Here is a 17,601-nt window from a genome sequence, read left to right as displayed (position 1 = left end):
ATTTGGCGCCACTTTGGCGTAGGCGTTGTGATGCGGCATGCAGCGTCTGACGCCGCGCCCTGACGTCCCTGCCCCGGCTCCGCTACCCACGTGGCAACCATGGGCGCCACCATTTTGGGAGCGACGCCGAAGAGAGAAGATGCGCCGCCCAGAGCTTGTGACACTTTAAAGGCAAATATCTCCAGTAAATATTTTTTTCCATAAATATATGAATGTTAATTGCAAATATGCTCATCCTGTTTTTAAATTAATTCATTTTGGGGGATTAGATCCTCTTTAATACCTTCACCCAGTCAAAGACTAAAATAAATGTACAGTATGCAGTGGCAATTTCTAATGAAAAGCAGTATAATATTTTCCCAGGTCAAACTCTCAATAAAATTCTTCAGTTTTTGCCCAGTAGGAAAAACCATTTCTTACGCATCTACTTTTTGATGGTTTGGCCATTGGATAGTTTAAAGGGATACTGTCATTGGAAAACATGTTTTTTCAAAACTCATCATTTAATAGTGCTGCTCCAGCAGAATTCTGCACTGAAATACATTTTTCAAAAGAGCAAACAGATTTTGTTATATTCAATTTTGAAATCTGACATGGGGCTAGCCATATTGTCAATTTACCAGCTGCCTCCAGTCATGTGACGTGTGCTCTGATAAACTTCAATCACTCTTGAGATAGCAAGATAACAGCTGCCTGGTAGATCTAAGAACAGCACTAAATAGTAAAAGCCAAGTCCCACTGAGACTGATTCAGTTACATTAAGTAGGAGAAATAACAGCCTGCCAGAAAGTAATTCCATCCTAAAGTGCAGGCACAATTCACATGACTGGGGCAGCTGAGAAACTGACAAAATGTCTAGCCCCATGTCAGATTTCAAAATTGAATATAAAAAAATCTGTTTGCTCCTTTGTGAAATGGATTTCAGTGCAGAATTCTGCTGGATCAGCACTATTAACTGATGTGTTTTGGAAAAAACATGTTTTTCCATGACAGTATCTCTTTAATGTTTGATTCATAAAGGTCCCCATACATGAGTCAATATAAGCTGCAGTAAGTCGGCAGCTTATTGTGCTGTGTCTGCCAGATGTTAATTTGGCAAGTTTAAAAATCCTGTTGAATTGAAACCGGATCAGTCCGTTAATTCGGTCCTCAATCTGACTACCCATATTCTTCTCTCCCAAAGTGCCTGCGATCAGCCTCAAGGTGGGCATGTTGGGGAGAGATCTTCTTGTTTGGCAACCTTGCCAAATGAGCAGGTCTCTTTATTTTTGGCGACCTTAACTTGTACATTCCTGAATAATCTATTCTTTGGTAGTAGGTTAGGAAGAAGTACTATCTGGCATAATGTATTCCTTTCTATATCTTTAGATCTGATCTTACAGTAATGGATCATTGTACAAATGTGTGAGAATATATGCTGTATGCCCCATGTTCCGGAGCTTAAGTTAACATTAGAGGATAAAAATAGCATTTTTCTTAGCAACTATACTATTGTTTATAAAAAGAAAAATATCGGCAGTGACAACTCTACATGTCTCATGACACTGATGAAGTGCAAGTGTGTGTCATTTACAGTGATGACATCTGCTCCACACAGACTATAAAATAGCTGCAAACATTTTCATTGCATATGACTATTACTGCAGAGTTGTCTTGACAAGCCTTTTTTTTTTCTTTTGTTAAAATTGTTTAAATGAGTAAAATGCACAACCATTTACTATTTTTTTGGTTGTTAACTAAACTTTGCAGACCAGGTTCTATGAATATTTTCCAGAGATAGGGATAAGTAAATAGTATAATATAAAAATATAACATTTGGGAAGATTTGTGAGTAGTGTAGAAACATTGGACTGATAAGAACAGACAAGACATACTTTTCGATGGTGTATATTTTAAAGCTGAAACCCATGTGTACCCATGTAGCAGCATGCAATATATTGGATGCAAGCTTTCAGTAGTGGTATTAATATTGTTCACTAGTTTAAGGGCATGAATATAATGTCTCATTACCAAGGACCTAAGTGATTAAAGGTTATTTTAAATCTTGTGACTCATTTTAGCATTTGTATCTGTTTATGGTTCACTGTTATTAAATGCAATTAAACTGCTATTATGACCACTGTTATTCATTTAAATCATAGCCAACATATTAAAAAAATATGTAAGTATAACAAAATTACAAATTTGGGTAAAAAAATGAATTCAGTGAAATATAAAGTCATGGTATATACTGTTTTGCATTCAAGTATGAATTTATGGGTTGAGCATATACTAAATATTAATATCAAAAAGGGATGATTGCAAATTGAATCACATTGACAGGCTTCACCTGCATGTTAAAATGCCATTTATTAACCCCTTGCATCTAGCACTGATGCAAAAGTTTCACCTATAATGCGAATAAGGAACAACAAATAGACTCAACGAAACCTGACATTTTTGTTGTATCTGCACACAAATCATTTGCACCAAAACATTTGGAAGAAATAAATATGTACTTTTTATTATTAATGCCCATTTACCCTGGGCACAGTTGAGAACAATTTACTAAATGTTCACTTGGTAGAAACCAGGGCAAACTATGACAGCTAAGGGCACATTTTCTAAGGGTCGAATATCGAGGGTTAAAAAAACCCTCGAATTCGACCCTTGAAGTAAAATCCTGCGAATTCGAATATCGAATTCGAAGGATTTACCGCAAATCCTATGATCGAACGATCAAAGAAAAAGTCGGTCGGTCGCACGATGAAATCCTTCGAATTGAATGATTCGAAGGATTTTAATTCGATCGATCGAACGATTTACCTTCAATCAAAAAAACCTTAGAAAACTGATGGGGAAGGTCCCCATAGGATAACATTGTACCTCGGTAGGTTTAAAATGGCGAAGTATGTAGTCAAAGTTTTTTTTAAAGAGACAGTAGTTCGACTATCGAATGGTCGAATAGTCGAATTATTTTTATTTCGAATAGTTCGATTCGAAGTCTAAGTCGAAGGTCGTAGTAGCCTATTCGATGGTCGAAGTACCCAAAAAAATACTTCGAAATTCGAATTTTTTTTACTTCACTCAAGCTTAGTAAATGTGCCCCTTAGCTGTTGGTGATCCACAACTCACTAAACCCCCATCAAGGGTTATGCTAACCCAATTTCCCCTCTTAGTAGAGTCTCTGCAATTTTAGGCATGGGGGCACAGATTGCTGATCTATATAGACTCTATGGTGGCACCAGCCAATCCTTATATCCCTCTCATTAACTTAATTGTTCCAAAGCATTCAGTACCAGTTGGAATTCACTAGACAGTTAGTGGTGTACTTGAATGCGCCAGGCCCCATAAGGTGATTTTTTTTTGCAAAAAAAAATCCTTCCCCAGACCCCAGTCCCATGCTGCTCACATCAGATCTCCCTGCACTGTCAATCTAAAAATATGCGAAGGGCTAGAGAGTGGGGGGACTGCGATACAGCAGACCCTCTTGCCCAGGTCCCCCCCCCACAACCACAGGGCCTACTGTTTAGCTGGTTGCACCACTCTATACAATACAGATTTGTGTAAAATCACTTATACCTTTCTTTTGTTCCGTGAAAGCTGCAACACTGGTTAATACTTAATATGGTGCAATTAGTTAGATATTGTAACTTAAATTGAAAGTCATGCTAAAATGCCATCTATTCTTATGACACATTTTGATATTAACTTATTTGACATATATTTCATAGCAGGACTTTTCTTCATGACAAAAGAAAGAAAGCCAGGCCTCCTTATGGATTAGATAATGAATTTGAAATGCATTAGGTTCTGCAAAAGCAAATCTTTTTTTAAAAAGTGGTGAGATTGTGTTATGTTTTCTTATCCGAACCCCTTATACCAGTCTTTCATTTTCCCAATCCTTCTCATTAAACTCCAGTTTTACCTCTTCCATCTTCCATTTTTTCACTTTTTCTCTATCTCAAATGAAGGAAAATAGCATAAAGTCCACTAGATTTATGTACAAAATAGATAAACATAGATAATATACAAAAACAATATATGAAAAACATTCTGTAAAGCTTCTGATTCTACTGTTCAGTTTTTTTAACTCTGTCTCACATCTTGCATTCGAGATGCATTAAAGAATACTACTATGAGCAATTAAGGATGAAATTCTAGATAATCACAGCCCCCTTTATCTATTTAAATCATCACATTACTTTTAACTTCAGCTTGTTAAACCTCTTTACTAACCTTCCCAGTGATATTTCTCTACTTCTGACAATAACAACCCTAAATCAATTAGATGGTTATCGTGCAAAAAATATAATTTGCAATTATTAATTGCTAGGCTTTCTGTCTCTGTTGTTTTCATAGTTTACAGCAATTAACAAAATGCAGCGCATTCACTGGACCATATGGTAATGTGAAACACATTGCACCTTGTATCTTGTGTGTGATGTATGTGAGCGTGGTACGAGCAACACTCTGCTATGATTTTACGATCCTTATTTGCAATGAAAGCTCTTTATGTCAACATTTTAACATATCCCAAATTTTCAGGGGAAATTGTGCTTTGCAAATAAAATGACAAATTGCACAACTTTAATAAATGAGCCACAAATCCTTACATATGCATTTATATATAACTAGTGATGGGCGAATTTATTCGCCAGTCGCGAATTCGCTGCAAATTTGCGCGATTTGCCGTCAGCGAATAAATTCGCGAAACGCCCGTCAGAAACGGCGCAGTTTCGAGAATTTTTCAGCGAAATTCGCCCATCACTATATATAACAGAAATATATGCATTTATATATAACAGAAAGAAGTACATTTGTGTCCAAATGTAAAGAATGAGATTATTACATCAGTTTTTAGTAATCGTGGGGATCTTTAAGAAGCAATGTTGATCAAAATAATTCACTCTTCAGTAGTACAGGACAGCTTTCTTACTGTTGGTAGGGAAGCATATGTAAATATAGAGGCAGTGTATCAATGGCCACTCTAGGGTTGGAGTGAGTGATTAATGCACAGTGTCACTATTTGTGATGGAGGTTTGGGACATGACAGGCAATTTAAAAATGGTGTGTGCCAGGTTATGTCTCTTTACCCCACTGAGTGACTGCGTGTTATCCCCAACAAAATGTTATTCCCAACAAAAGTGCAGGCTAATAGAGCCCATATTCTGGTTGGGGGTAACAGTAGTTTTTTTAAAAAAATTGGCTCCTGGCAGCACTTGGACACTCACCACCAAGAGGGAGCTCACTGGTACTTCCATGTCCCTTTCCATGTAAAGGCACACGCATGCACATAATGAATGTGCCGCCAAAAGCAGAGAGCAGCAAAGGCCCGTGCCACCTTTGCAGAGAGGGAAATGGAGGCAAAAGTATAGAGTGCACAAAAGCGAAATGGAGACTAACCGCTTGAAAGCAGAGAGTGCACGCTTAGAAGCAAGAGTGCATGCTTAGCAGTAGAGGCAAAGCTGGAAAGTGTTCGCTTAGAAGCACCCTAGAAAAACTGGCCATAGAAAAGGAAGCTGCAGCAGCCTTAGCAGAAGCAGAAGCTCTAGAGATGATTGTGTACCCTAACAGAGAAAGACACAACAAGGTACCTGATCTTGAGACTGAACCCACTACAATGCACTAGAGAGTACGTCTACCAGCACTCCAAGCAGGACACAGATTCTCTTTCAGCACAACAATCAGGCCAACATGCTGCCCCTGAGCCAGACCAAGGATGCCATACACCCCCAAAAGCCATCCGCAAGCTGCAATTGCATCAAAGTGACCACGCTGAGCAAAGCGTACAGCATGAAACATCTGCTAAAGAGTTTGAGCACATCCAAGGCAAACCATTTGTCTCCAAAGACAGTGTCCTGTGGAAGCTTGGTCCACTTGTTGATCCAAATAGACTTTTAAAAGTGGATGACATGGTCACAAGGCAGCATGAGACTGAACCTTACCTCAGACCAAATTCTGAACTGGTCTTACCACTTTTTTCCAGAGAACTAGATAATGGATGATATCTTACAATAACAGACAGGGAGTGTTATGTCCCCAGCATTGTTCTATAGTTTGTATTGATTTGTTATAGAAATGTTCTTCTTAGACCACGATACCCTTCCCATGTGATCCTGCGTAATACCAGGAAATGATCACTGTAGCGGTCATCTTAGTGTACACAGCTAGCACCTCATTATCTGCAGCAATGCTACCCCATACAGCCTCGTGGTAGCATCGTTGGTAGGTATTGTTTATATCCCAAGCCTATCTATAAAGGCAGATAGTTATTTACTTGTTTTGTACATTTAGATGCAAGTTTATATCTGTTATATATGCAGCTACCTAATGGCCCTGCTATACAGTATATGTTTTTCCCTAGGTATCTAGGCCTTATACTATTACAGATGCCTCTCACCCCTTTAGTTTACATATGCTACATAGTGTTTATGTATTTATATATAATATGATGTATTGTACAGCTTACTAAGCACTGTCATTTTCTATCTCCCCTAGTTTTACACCTTGCCCTTTTTTAATAAACTGAAGCTCAATAACCTGTGTCCTTGGGTTAATGAAGGAAGGAGTTTAGCTGCATGTCAGGCTACACACTACCCCGGGGTAACACGTAGTGAGAACAGAACAGCGTGTTTCAATATGTTTTATAATAAACAGCTTGGCTGACACACACCCCTCTCTAAGTCCTTTATTGGAATTAAAACGTAGTTGTTGATAGTTTAACTCATGCATTGTAATCCTGCCACAGTCGGCTTGTAGTTCCTTGTGTGTTTATTCCACACACTCTCCCCCACCATTCTTTAATTCTCCACTTTATCTATTCATCTTTCAGCCCTGCAGAACACATTAAGTGAAGCTGATAATTAGGCCTGCTAGTGCTTTATATATATATATATATATATATATATATATATATATATATATATATATATATATATATATATATATATATATATATATATATTATTTTTTTTGTCAGCAGCTACCAGTGGGATCTTGTATTATATTAAAATGAGTTATTTAAAGTCATTGTTAAGCAATTATAATCTAAGTACTTGTATCAAAAGATTTATCTATTAATAGTCTCTTTATTTCTCAAAATGAGTTTATTAAACATTGTTTATCATCAGTGGCAAATATTTATAAGCTTGGTGTCCAATTTAAACAGTTTAGCAGTTTCTTTCATTCCTTGATGTCATTTTTAGATACTGTGGAATTACTAAGAAAACACATATTTTTTTTGGGAAAGAATTAACCTTTGCTTAAATAACGTGAGTGAATGCAGATAACAGAAATGTGTGCACAGGTGCTGAAGCCAAAGAGAGGGCCAGGACATGAGCAATCGAACAGGTAATCTGATCTCACAGAGTGTGTATTTCTATTGATAAATCTACACCTGCCTTTTCAATAAATGTCTTTATTTGGTTGGCGGTGTTCATGCAGAGGGTGCCAGCTCTCTTTCTGCTCCATGCCCCAGAGGCTTTATTGCTATCAAACCATGAAGACAGCAGTGTATCCTAATCAGGTTTCTTTAATTATTATCTGCACAGTCTATACTTTTGTAGGCACCGACTCATCATTAATGGGCAGCGTAAAAGGTCTTTTAGCAGATTAAATGCTTGCTGTAGAGTTGACCATTTTACTCTGCATTAATCATTTTCCCATTAAGTAAATAATTTGCAAACAGTGGCACTCAGGAATCTTTGGGCAGAAATTAATTTTGTTTCTACAAATTAATGTTTCTACAAGAAATAAATATCTTAGTGCTGAGCATTTCAGATCTCTGAGTTATAGTCTATTATTAGAATGCAGTCCACAGCGCCAAAGGTGTATCATTCTTAATGTATTAATTTAAATAGTTGCTGTTTGTGCTCATTTTGTTGTCTGTGTAAAATATTTAACTTAGTTTGGAAAGATTATATGGGAATTACATTGCTTAGATAAAGCAATGAACCACCATCCTTTTGGCATGGTTAAACGATGATGATGTTGGGGGGTGTACACATGTTTCAGTGAGTCATGTGACAGAAATGACATTATTAGTTACCGAGGAGTTTCATGACCATATAAAAACACGCTGACGAAGGCAACTTCTAATATCCTCATATTTTGCAATTGGGGGTACTTTATTTATTAGAATACACACGTTTCAGTGAGTCATGTGACAAAAATGACATCAGAACTCACCGTTTATAACTGATGACATCAGAACTCACCATTTATAAGGATATCATTTACAAGATATTCATGGCTTTTGTGTATTATAGATATATATATAAACGGAATGGAATGCACAACCATTAGTATGCAGAAACCTGCTAGTCTGAGAAGTATGTAGACAAAATGCAGGGATTGACAGCACTCCAAGGAAATACATCAAGTCAATAATTCAAATGAAAGTGGAGATTTATTGGTGATCCAACGTTTCGGCTCCGCACAGGAGCCTTCATCAGGGAAAGAAAAGCAGTGCACAAGTGTGTTCTTTCCCTGATGAAGGCTCCTGTTCGGAGCCGAAATATTGGATCACCAATAAATCTCCACTTTCATTTGAAATATTGACTTGATGTATTTCCTTGGAGTGCTGTCAATCCCTGCATTTTGTCTACATACTTCTCAGACTAGCACCCAGGTTTCTGCATACTAATGGTTGTGCATTCCATTCTGTTTATATATACAGTATATATATCTATAATACACAAAAGCTATGAATATCTTGTAAATGATATCCTTATAAATGGTGAGTTCTGATGTCATCAGTTATAAACGGTGAGTTCTGATGTCATTTCTGTCACATGACTCACTGAAACGTGTGTATTCTAATAAATAAAGTACCCCCAATTGCAAAATATGAGGATATTAGAAGTTGCCTTCGTCAGCGTGTTTTTATATGGTCATGAAACTCCTCGGTAACTAATAATATCCTTATATTTTACAAGAGGGGGTACTATATTCACTATATATTAGCTTATAGCTGATCTGCAGTTCTCTCAATGAACTTTTCATTTGTTCACCAAAGTAATAGTACTCTGTTCGTTTGCTAAGACATGTTACCAGTACGCTATGAATTTGGGCATGAAAATAGCTGAACTATAAATCCCTGGGTGCATATTTGATTTTTATATTGCTATGAATAATGCATATAGTATTTATTTTATTATAATAGATTAGCTGCTAATTTATGCATCAGAATCTGCATTTGTACATACTGCTGAAAATCTTTATTCTCTGTTTGGTGCTATAATGTCACATATCATAGCCATAGCCACATTTTCAGTGGCTTTAAAAATATTTGTAATTGCAATTTAAAGCAGTACCTCCCTGGTTGTTTGTAAACCCTGTGCTCTTTCCTCTGACTCCTGGAACAATGTTGCATGCCGTCTGATTAAAGTTGCTTTAAAGACCTAGAGGGGACCTGACTTCTGTTTCATTGTTTTAAGTGACAGACACAGAAATCAGAAAGGGTTAAACAAATACTGATTTCAACTGCAATAAACTTTTAAGTTAATTTTAAATTAATGTATACTGGAAAGTTACTTCAAATAACATTTTATTTCTTATGCAAAATATTTTTTTTGTGAACAATCCCTTGAAACCTTTCTCTCAGAATGTATGAATTGTTTAATTGGTACAGTCACCACCTCAACCCTTTCATACCGATCACAAATTGAATCTACATCCTGTATGGCTAATTAGCAATAAATTTAGAAGTGTGCTGCATGGCTGCACATAACTCAATTCAGTCTGCAACATGTACGTAAATGGCTGTGGAGCACATGCTTATATATCAGATACAGAAGTACTAAACCATTCTCATATAAAATAAGCCTTTTGTGTCTAAGATTTTTATTTGGAGGTTTTTTCAATAACAGCAAAAAATTGACCTTTTTTTTTACTTAAATGCCAACATTCTATTAGTATATACCCTGGAAAAGTTTTGTAATGACAGAATCAAAGGGGCCAATTGATAAATGTTTTGCAGATGAGGAACAGGTTACATGGTTACGTATCCTGATCCTTAAAGACATCTAGAACCATTGGCTTTGGTTCACTGCCCATCTGGCCCAAAGCCTTAACATACTGCAAGAAAAATCTCTAAATATAAAGCAAATTTAAGCCTATTCGTCCTCTCTCTGTATAACCCACTACTTTTGGAGAAAGGATAGTTAACAGGCATAAGACGGAGCTGTAGTATTAATCTGTCATTGTTCCTCAACAAAAATCCTTTCCGATGCTTGGTTACCAATTAAATCTAATCCCTTAGACAATCGCAGTCTGTATTCTGCACATTTCCTCCAATGTTCCATTCATGAAAGAAAGAATCCATGCTGAATGTGATGGTTCCAATACACAAAATGAATAGTTCAGACAAAAAATGCAGTTCTTTTCTCATGAACAGAAAACAGCAAAGCAAATGTAATTATGGCACATGTAAATTCTTATTTTTAAACATCATGGTGGTGAATAATGGGTCACATGATCAAAAATCTTAATTAGAAAAGTATTTGATATCATGTAGTGGTACGTATGTACAGTATGGAAATATAGTATGAACCCACATAGCTCTGTATCACTATGTAGTAAAAAAGCATGGATCTTTTCTATATCAGTATCTGAGATAAAGTTATCTAAGAGCACAAGATGGGCTTGCATCAGTCTCTGTACACAGGATATCATCTTCATATTAAAAAGCAAAACATAAAACAACACCCCTCTGGACATTCTGTATGGAGACATCTGAAATGGATACATGTATCAACATCACTAAACATATACTTATTCAACTTTGAGACCTCAAAGGACAACTATATTATAATTTTTTTTGCAGAACATTGTTTCCATACCAAAAAGCCTTCTGCATCTGCATATCTGAGTTACGGTACAACAGATAGAAAATAATACTCACACTTTGTGAGCTTCAGGTTTCTAGGTTGTGCCACTTCTATCTTTGATTTAATAAACCCCAGGGGCTCAAGGTTAAAGTGCCTCATGGATAAGCTAACCCTGAGAACATCTACACACAGACAGAAGTCACTTGGAATGATTCTCACAGAAGCAATGAAAAGGATTGTTTTCATGTGGGGCTGCAGAATCAAGGACAAGCTAAAGCACCAATGATAGCCACACAGAGTAGAAGATCAGGAGAATGCATCTTTACATAGAGGCAAACTTGCATATGCAGAGCACCAGATAATGGTCTGGTTTATAAATTAAAAAAGTGGTAAATTGTAATATTATGAGTATGAAGTCAGATGTTGCAGGGAAATCATTTTGTATAAAATATCAGAGCATTTTTTTCTATGTGTGCCTGGATTCAGCAGTCAGTTTTGATGATGATTTTAGTTTAACATTCACCAGTCTTTAGGGTTTAAATTTGATAATTTTCTTCTTATAACAAGCACGAGAGGCGGGACAGAAATCAGGGAGATATTTTTATAATGAACTGCTTTTTTATGTGTGGCACTGTCTATAGCAGGGATCCCCAGCCTTTTTTTTTTACCCATGAACCACATTCAAATGTAAAAAGAGTGGGGGAGCAACACAAACTTGAAAAAAGTCCCTGAGGATGCCAAATAAGGGCTGCAATTTGCTATTTGGTAGCCCCATGGGGACTGAGAGCCTACAATAGACTCTATTTGGCACTACACTTGTTTCTTTTGCAACTAACTCATGCCTCCAAGCCAGAAATAAAAAAATGAGCACCTGCTTTGAAACCACCGAGAGCAACATCCAAGGGGTTGGTGAGCAACATGTTGCTCACAAGCCACTGGTTGAGGATCACTGGTCTATAGATGTATTCTCCCCATAGATATCTGCAATGGTTCTGTTTCCTCAAAATTTGTAAGATATGGAAGATTGTCTTATAAATTCTTGGCAAATCTCTTTTGTAAATTTATGCTAAAATGAGAACTAAAAGCAGGCTGTAGAGCACCAAAAAGGTTTACTGTTCTACTGGCTCAGGAGAGCCTGGTTCTTTTATATATGTCCTGTGGGAGTGGGATTTAACGTAACTGGTCCAGGGATTTAGTGGCCAGCTCCCTTTCCTAGATTATATAAGGGGAGGGAGCATATGGATCTCTTTAGTCTCTGCCTATTACTAGGAGTGGATGTACCGAGAATCAGTGGCGTAACTATAATACAGCAGACCCCGCGGGGGGGCCCGGGGGACAGAGGGGCCCGGACCAAGGGGTCTGCTGAACGGAAATTCCTTTAACACTGTGTGCGGCGACCGCCACAAGTAATTTAACGGCAGAGCGGCGGGGCGGATCGGAGGAGAGGACAGGAGATGTGCGAGCGCTGAAGTGGATGCATGTATGCGCATGCAGGTAACTGCGTGCGTGCAGCTAAGCCGGGGCCCCTGAAGATTTTTTTGCAGGGGGGCCCGGTTAGCTGTAGTTACGCCGCTGCCGAGAATAGAGCATAATACCCCAGTGTTTACCCCAAGTTTAGACCAGGAGGAGACCAGCAACCTGAGAGAGAAACACAGACAGGTTTTGCAATAGAGGTAACAGGGGTTGTATGCTACAACATCCAGCCAGAATGAGTTTTTGTGAGACTGTCCAAGCTCTTGCATCCCAGCCAAGCTGCTAGAGACTCAGGATGTAAAAGGTGCCACTGGTGAGATTGATCCTGCTGCAGAGCTGCCTGTAATCTGCAGTGTGACTGCCTCTGAGAGCACCCAGATGAGTGAGCCACCCAAGGGAGGATACTGGCAAAGATACAAACGTGGGGCCCCAATTTGAGGACAGGTCTTGTGCATTTACCTGCTACGTGGGAGTGGCTGCTAAGTTCCAAAAGGAGAGGTACTTTTGGGAAAGGTAGCACAACCTGGGGTATAAGAGTACTGGGGAAGGGACATTCTATTTGAACTGAACTGTGTGGTAATTAACCCCTTCCAGAGGATTGGGACTTTGAGAAATGAAAGGACTGTGTTGGAGAAAAGTCAGGTACCTAATAGTGAGATAGGTAGGTTACACGTGTCCCCAGTGCAGGAGTGCATTGTGTATTAGATTGCCCAAGTTCTTTCACTACTGTTTTATATAAAGTTTATATTTGTTTGATTTGCAAAATGTGTGTTTTATTTTTCCTAGTGGAACCCCCCTGAGATGAGCTCCTCAGTGTTCCATAGGTGGAAGCACTTTGCTGTAAATCCCAGTTCCCAGTACTTTTCACATGCAAAAGGGACTCAGGGCCAAATATTTAAAGAGACAGTAACCAAATTATGGTTACAAATGTTTTTGGGATCAGGCAGGGCAGGCAGCAATGAGTATAAACAGTTAACAGGTGGGGTAGAAAATAATAAAGTAAGGCTTACGCAAGAAAGATCAAGAAAAAGGCAGGCTGGTGTTAATTTACATAAAACAGAGCAGATTAAAGTGATTATGTCATGATTTTTATGGTGTAGTTTTTATTTCTAAATAACACTTTTTACACTGTAAACCAGTGGTCCCCAACCAGTAGCTCGCGAGCAACATGTTGCTCACCAACCCCTTGGATGTTGCTCCCAGTGGCCTCAAAGCAGTTGCTTATTTTTGAAATTCTGGCTTGGAGGCAAGTTTTGGTTGCATAAAAACCAGGTGTACTGCCAAACAGACCCTCTTTTAGGCTGCCAGTACACCTAGGGGTGACCACATAGCCAATCACAGCCCTTATTTGACATCCCCATGGACTTTTTCATGTTTGAGTTGCTCTCCAAGTCTTTTTTACATTTAAATGTGGCTCACGAGTAAAAAAGGTTGGGGACCCCTGCTGTAAACAATACACTCTACCATGCCATTTTTAGTTGTAATATTGGTGTGTGGGCAGCCATCTCAAGTCATTTTGCCTGGTTGTGTGCTTTCAGAAAGAGCCAGCACTTTAGGGTGAAACTGCTTTCTGGCAGGCTGTTGTTCTCCTACTCAATATATCTAAATGAGTCGCAGTGAGACATGGGTTTTTACTATTGAGTGCTGTTCTTATATCTACCAGGGAGGCTGTTATCTGGTTACCTTTCCATTGTTTGCTGATGGGATGCTGGGGGTCATATCATTCCAACTTGCAGTACAGCAGTAAAGAGGGACTGAAGTTTATCAGAGCAAAAGTCACATGACTGGGGGCAGCTGTGAAACTAACAATATGTCTAGCCCCATGTCAGATTTCAAAATTATATATTAAAAAATGTTTGCTCTTTTGAAAAACAGATTTCAGTTCAGAAGTCTGCTGGAGCAGCACCGATGCATTTTGAAAAAAACGTGTTTTCCCATGACAGCGTCCATTTAAGTATTGCAAGTCCCCCCCTACTAAATGATGCACTGCTGCAAGGAAATCCAGCAAGAGGAAGATTGTGGACCTGTGCATACACTCCACAGAAGGAGAATGCACCTGGGGGCAGAGTGACAAAATATGGGAAGTTGTGCTGGTCTCCCAGTGCACAAAAAAGATTCCTTGCCTAAGTATAGGTACACTCAATGGAAATAGACACTGTCTATTTCCTGTCTCTGAGAGACTTCCATTGGAGGGATGTCTCTCTAATTCTAAGAAAAATCCTATCTGTAATGGTACATGACCCTCTGTACCATTTGTTAAACTGGGTTCCTAAACCTTCTATTCCCTACCTAGCTAAGAGAGGGTGGTGTAATATATTTTACTAGTCTGTAGCTGTGGTAAAAGATGGAACATAAAGTATAAAGTATAAAACTACCAACCTAATACTTATTAAAGAATTTAGTAGCCTTAAAAACGATATACAATCTGAAGATAGGCCTTACAAATTAAACCACAAACATGGCAATCTTATCTAAAAATATATACTGTATGCTGCAATTATCAATACAATAAAATGCTCTTCATTTAAAATATATTATTCTAGTACCAACATTCCTTTCATGTTTTTCTTTAGTATTAAATAGCAAAAAGTTTGCATTATTTACTAATTTCTATCTTTGTCGTGTTGAGTGTGACCTTGAAATATGTCCCATCTGTTAGTGTTTCTAAAATGTATCCAGGCAGTTTGGCACCTGATATAATTGCAGCTTCGCATCCATAGTCCCGGAGCGATGGATACGATACTGATACTGTGATGAAGATACCAGTGTTGGTTGTTTATCTGTGTTATGAAGTATGGTGTGGGAATAAACATGTTTTTCAGAGATATGTTAAAGCAATAGTACAGTTTAAAACAGATTCTCTCATCACTAGAGATAACCCAAAGCTGCACAAGCTATGGTATTTACCGATTTTATGCAGCTGATAGTATTGTTTATATTTACTTCCCAACCCCAGAACTGTGCTAGATTTTTAAAGGAATTGTTCAGTATAAAAATAAAAACGGGGTAAATAGATAGGCTGTGCAAAGTAAAAAATATTTTAAATGTAGTTAGTTAGCCAAAAATGTAATTTATAAAGGCTGGATTTCTAACATACTGTAATAGCCAGAACACTACTTCCTGCTTTGCAGCTCTCTTGGTTTCCACTGATTAGTTACCAGGCAGTAACCAATCAGTGACTTGACGGGGGGCCACATGAGTCATAACTGTTAACTGCCTATCTATTTACCGAGTTTTTACTTTTATACTGAGCTGTTCCTTTAAGAAAGTGTGCCTGGTTTTATGTCATGCTTTTGAAGTTGGGAGACATTTTTGTGCCCCACATGACCCTAGCCTTTAAAACACATTGGATGATTAAATGCATACCTTGGTTCATTGCCCTATAGGTATCAAGCCATTCAATATTAACCAGAAAGTGTCTTGTAAAACACCACAGCAGAGCATTTACTGTATAATACATATCTTATTAAAATAATGCACTAGTATTTTGTAAGTGTGCCTGATAAGATGATAAGATGAATTCCTTACAGATTTAGTCACAGACTCACATGACAGAAGCTGCAGGGCTAACAGCTACTAACTAACTGAAAATTTAGAGCAGCATAGTTCAATGTTTTTCAAGTAAAAATACCAAATATTTTGGGGCCAAACTGTATTAAAATGATGTGGTCATATAAGAAGTGTACTTGGGCAAACTGAGACCACATCCAGCCTATCTGCCTCCAGTTGGATGGCCTTAATTTAGAGTATGCTGCAGAGTGTTCCAGTTGATATGTATCCTTTAAATATGTATCTTCTAACAATGTTACAAATTCATGCCTTTAATGGAGAAAAAAAGGTTTCTTCGCCATCATAATCTTTCCTTTTCTAGCAATCCCTTGCCGCTGGTTTTGTCTGAGAGCCAAACTTTGCTCTACTGGAGATGTGCAGAGCCCAGGACCACAGCAAATGTTCACAGAACAGAAAACAATATGGTAGCATGGGGCTCACTACAATATTACTCAGCTGTTTTTTAGTTAAGAGGAGTGCCGGCGTCTGATATAAAAGATTATAATCACACAAGGGTTCCTTACATATTGTGATTAACCCTTTCTTTATACCATAAATATTTATATATAAAAAAAGGAGATGTATATTATTTGTATGCTAGCTTTCTGTTTCCATTGTAATTGCAAGTATGGTGTTAGCCAGGCAAAGTGATACTGACACTAAAAAGTTTATTTTCAGAACATTAATCTACATTAAAAGTTGGCAGCCCCCTCATAGAGGAACATTTGAGTAAGAAAAGTAATGTAGAAGCATCAGGCAAATATCCTTTTGAAATAAAAACTAACACAAGTAGTATAAAGGTGATACTAATGTTGGTTAACTAAGATAATTATAGCAAGCTTTCAGAACACTTTAGTTCCCTTTTCAAGCTGATTGCAATGAAGCTGTGGCGTTCTCTGATATAAACAGGGGCGATTCTAGTGATAAAGCTGAGGCGGCGTTCGCTATGCCACCCCTCCTTGCCACCCACATTTACCTAAACATAGCTGGCGGTGGTCCAGGGGGTTCTCTGTGATAGAAAAGCTGAGTTTTCTGTGTAATTACCAGACATTTGGCTCTTAAAGTTACCAGAAGAGGTTTTTTGCCGCCCCTGGTAACTTGTGGGGAAATGCTGCCTGAGATAAAGTTCTCACCTTGCTTCAGCTCATAAATCAAATGACCAACAAAAAAGAATATCCATTAGTGATGGGTGAATTACTCTCGTTTCGGGAGAAAAATTCGATGAAAATTTGTGAAATAGAAAGCTCAAAAAAAAATCGTGAAATTCAGACATTTTCAAGAAAATTTTTTGAAAATAGGACATTTACATGAAAAAAACATGAAATTCGAACATTTTCACGATAAAATCATGAAGATCAGACATTTTCAGTCAATATCTGAAAAATTGGAAATTGCCGGTGGCGAAACGCACCAATTCGCAGCGAATTTGTGCCAGGTGAATTTATTCGCCCATCACTAATATCCATATGTGTGTTTGTTGTGTTAACAAAGTGATATACAAGGGGATCTGCAAGGGACAAACAAATAAGGTACAAGATAAAGTGGATCAAAGTGGCTGATTATAAATTAGGGCTAAATTAATGGAGTGTGAAATAAAAGGAATTCCATATGATCACTTAATCACACTTGTTGGTATTTCTAACCTGGTATAGGCCTTTCTTAATCCACATAATTAGTCATAAATTCAAGGCTCATAGTTGGTTCCCTTCTTCTGAGGGTCCTTAGTTGTAGTTGTGTGTGACCAATAGAGGAACCCGATTTATTTCAG

This window comes from Xenopus laevis, chromosome 3S (assembly GCF_017654675.1).
Source record: "Xenopus laevis strain J_2021 chromosome 3S, Xenopus_laevis_v10.1, whole genome shotgun sequence".
NCBI classification, from domain to species: domain Eukaryota; kingdom Metazoa; phylum Chordata; class Amphibia; order Anura; family Pipidae; genus Xenopus; species Xenopus laevis.
This window is presented reverse-complemented; position numbering follows the sequence as displayed.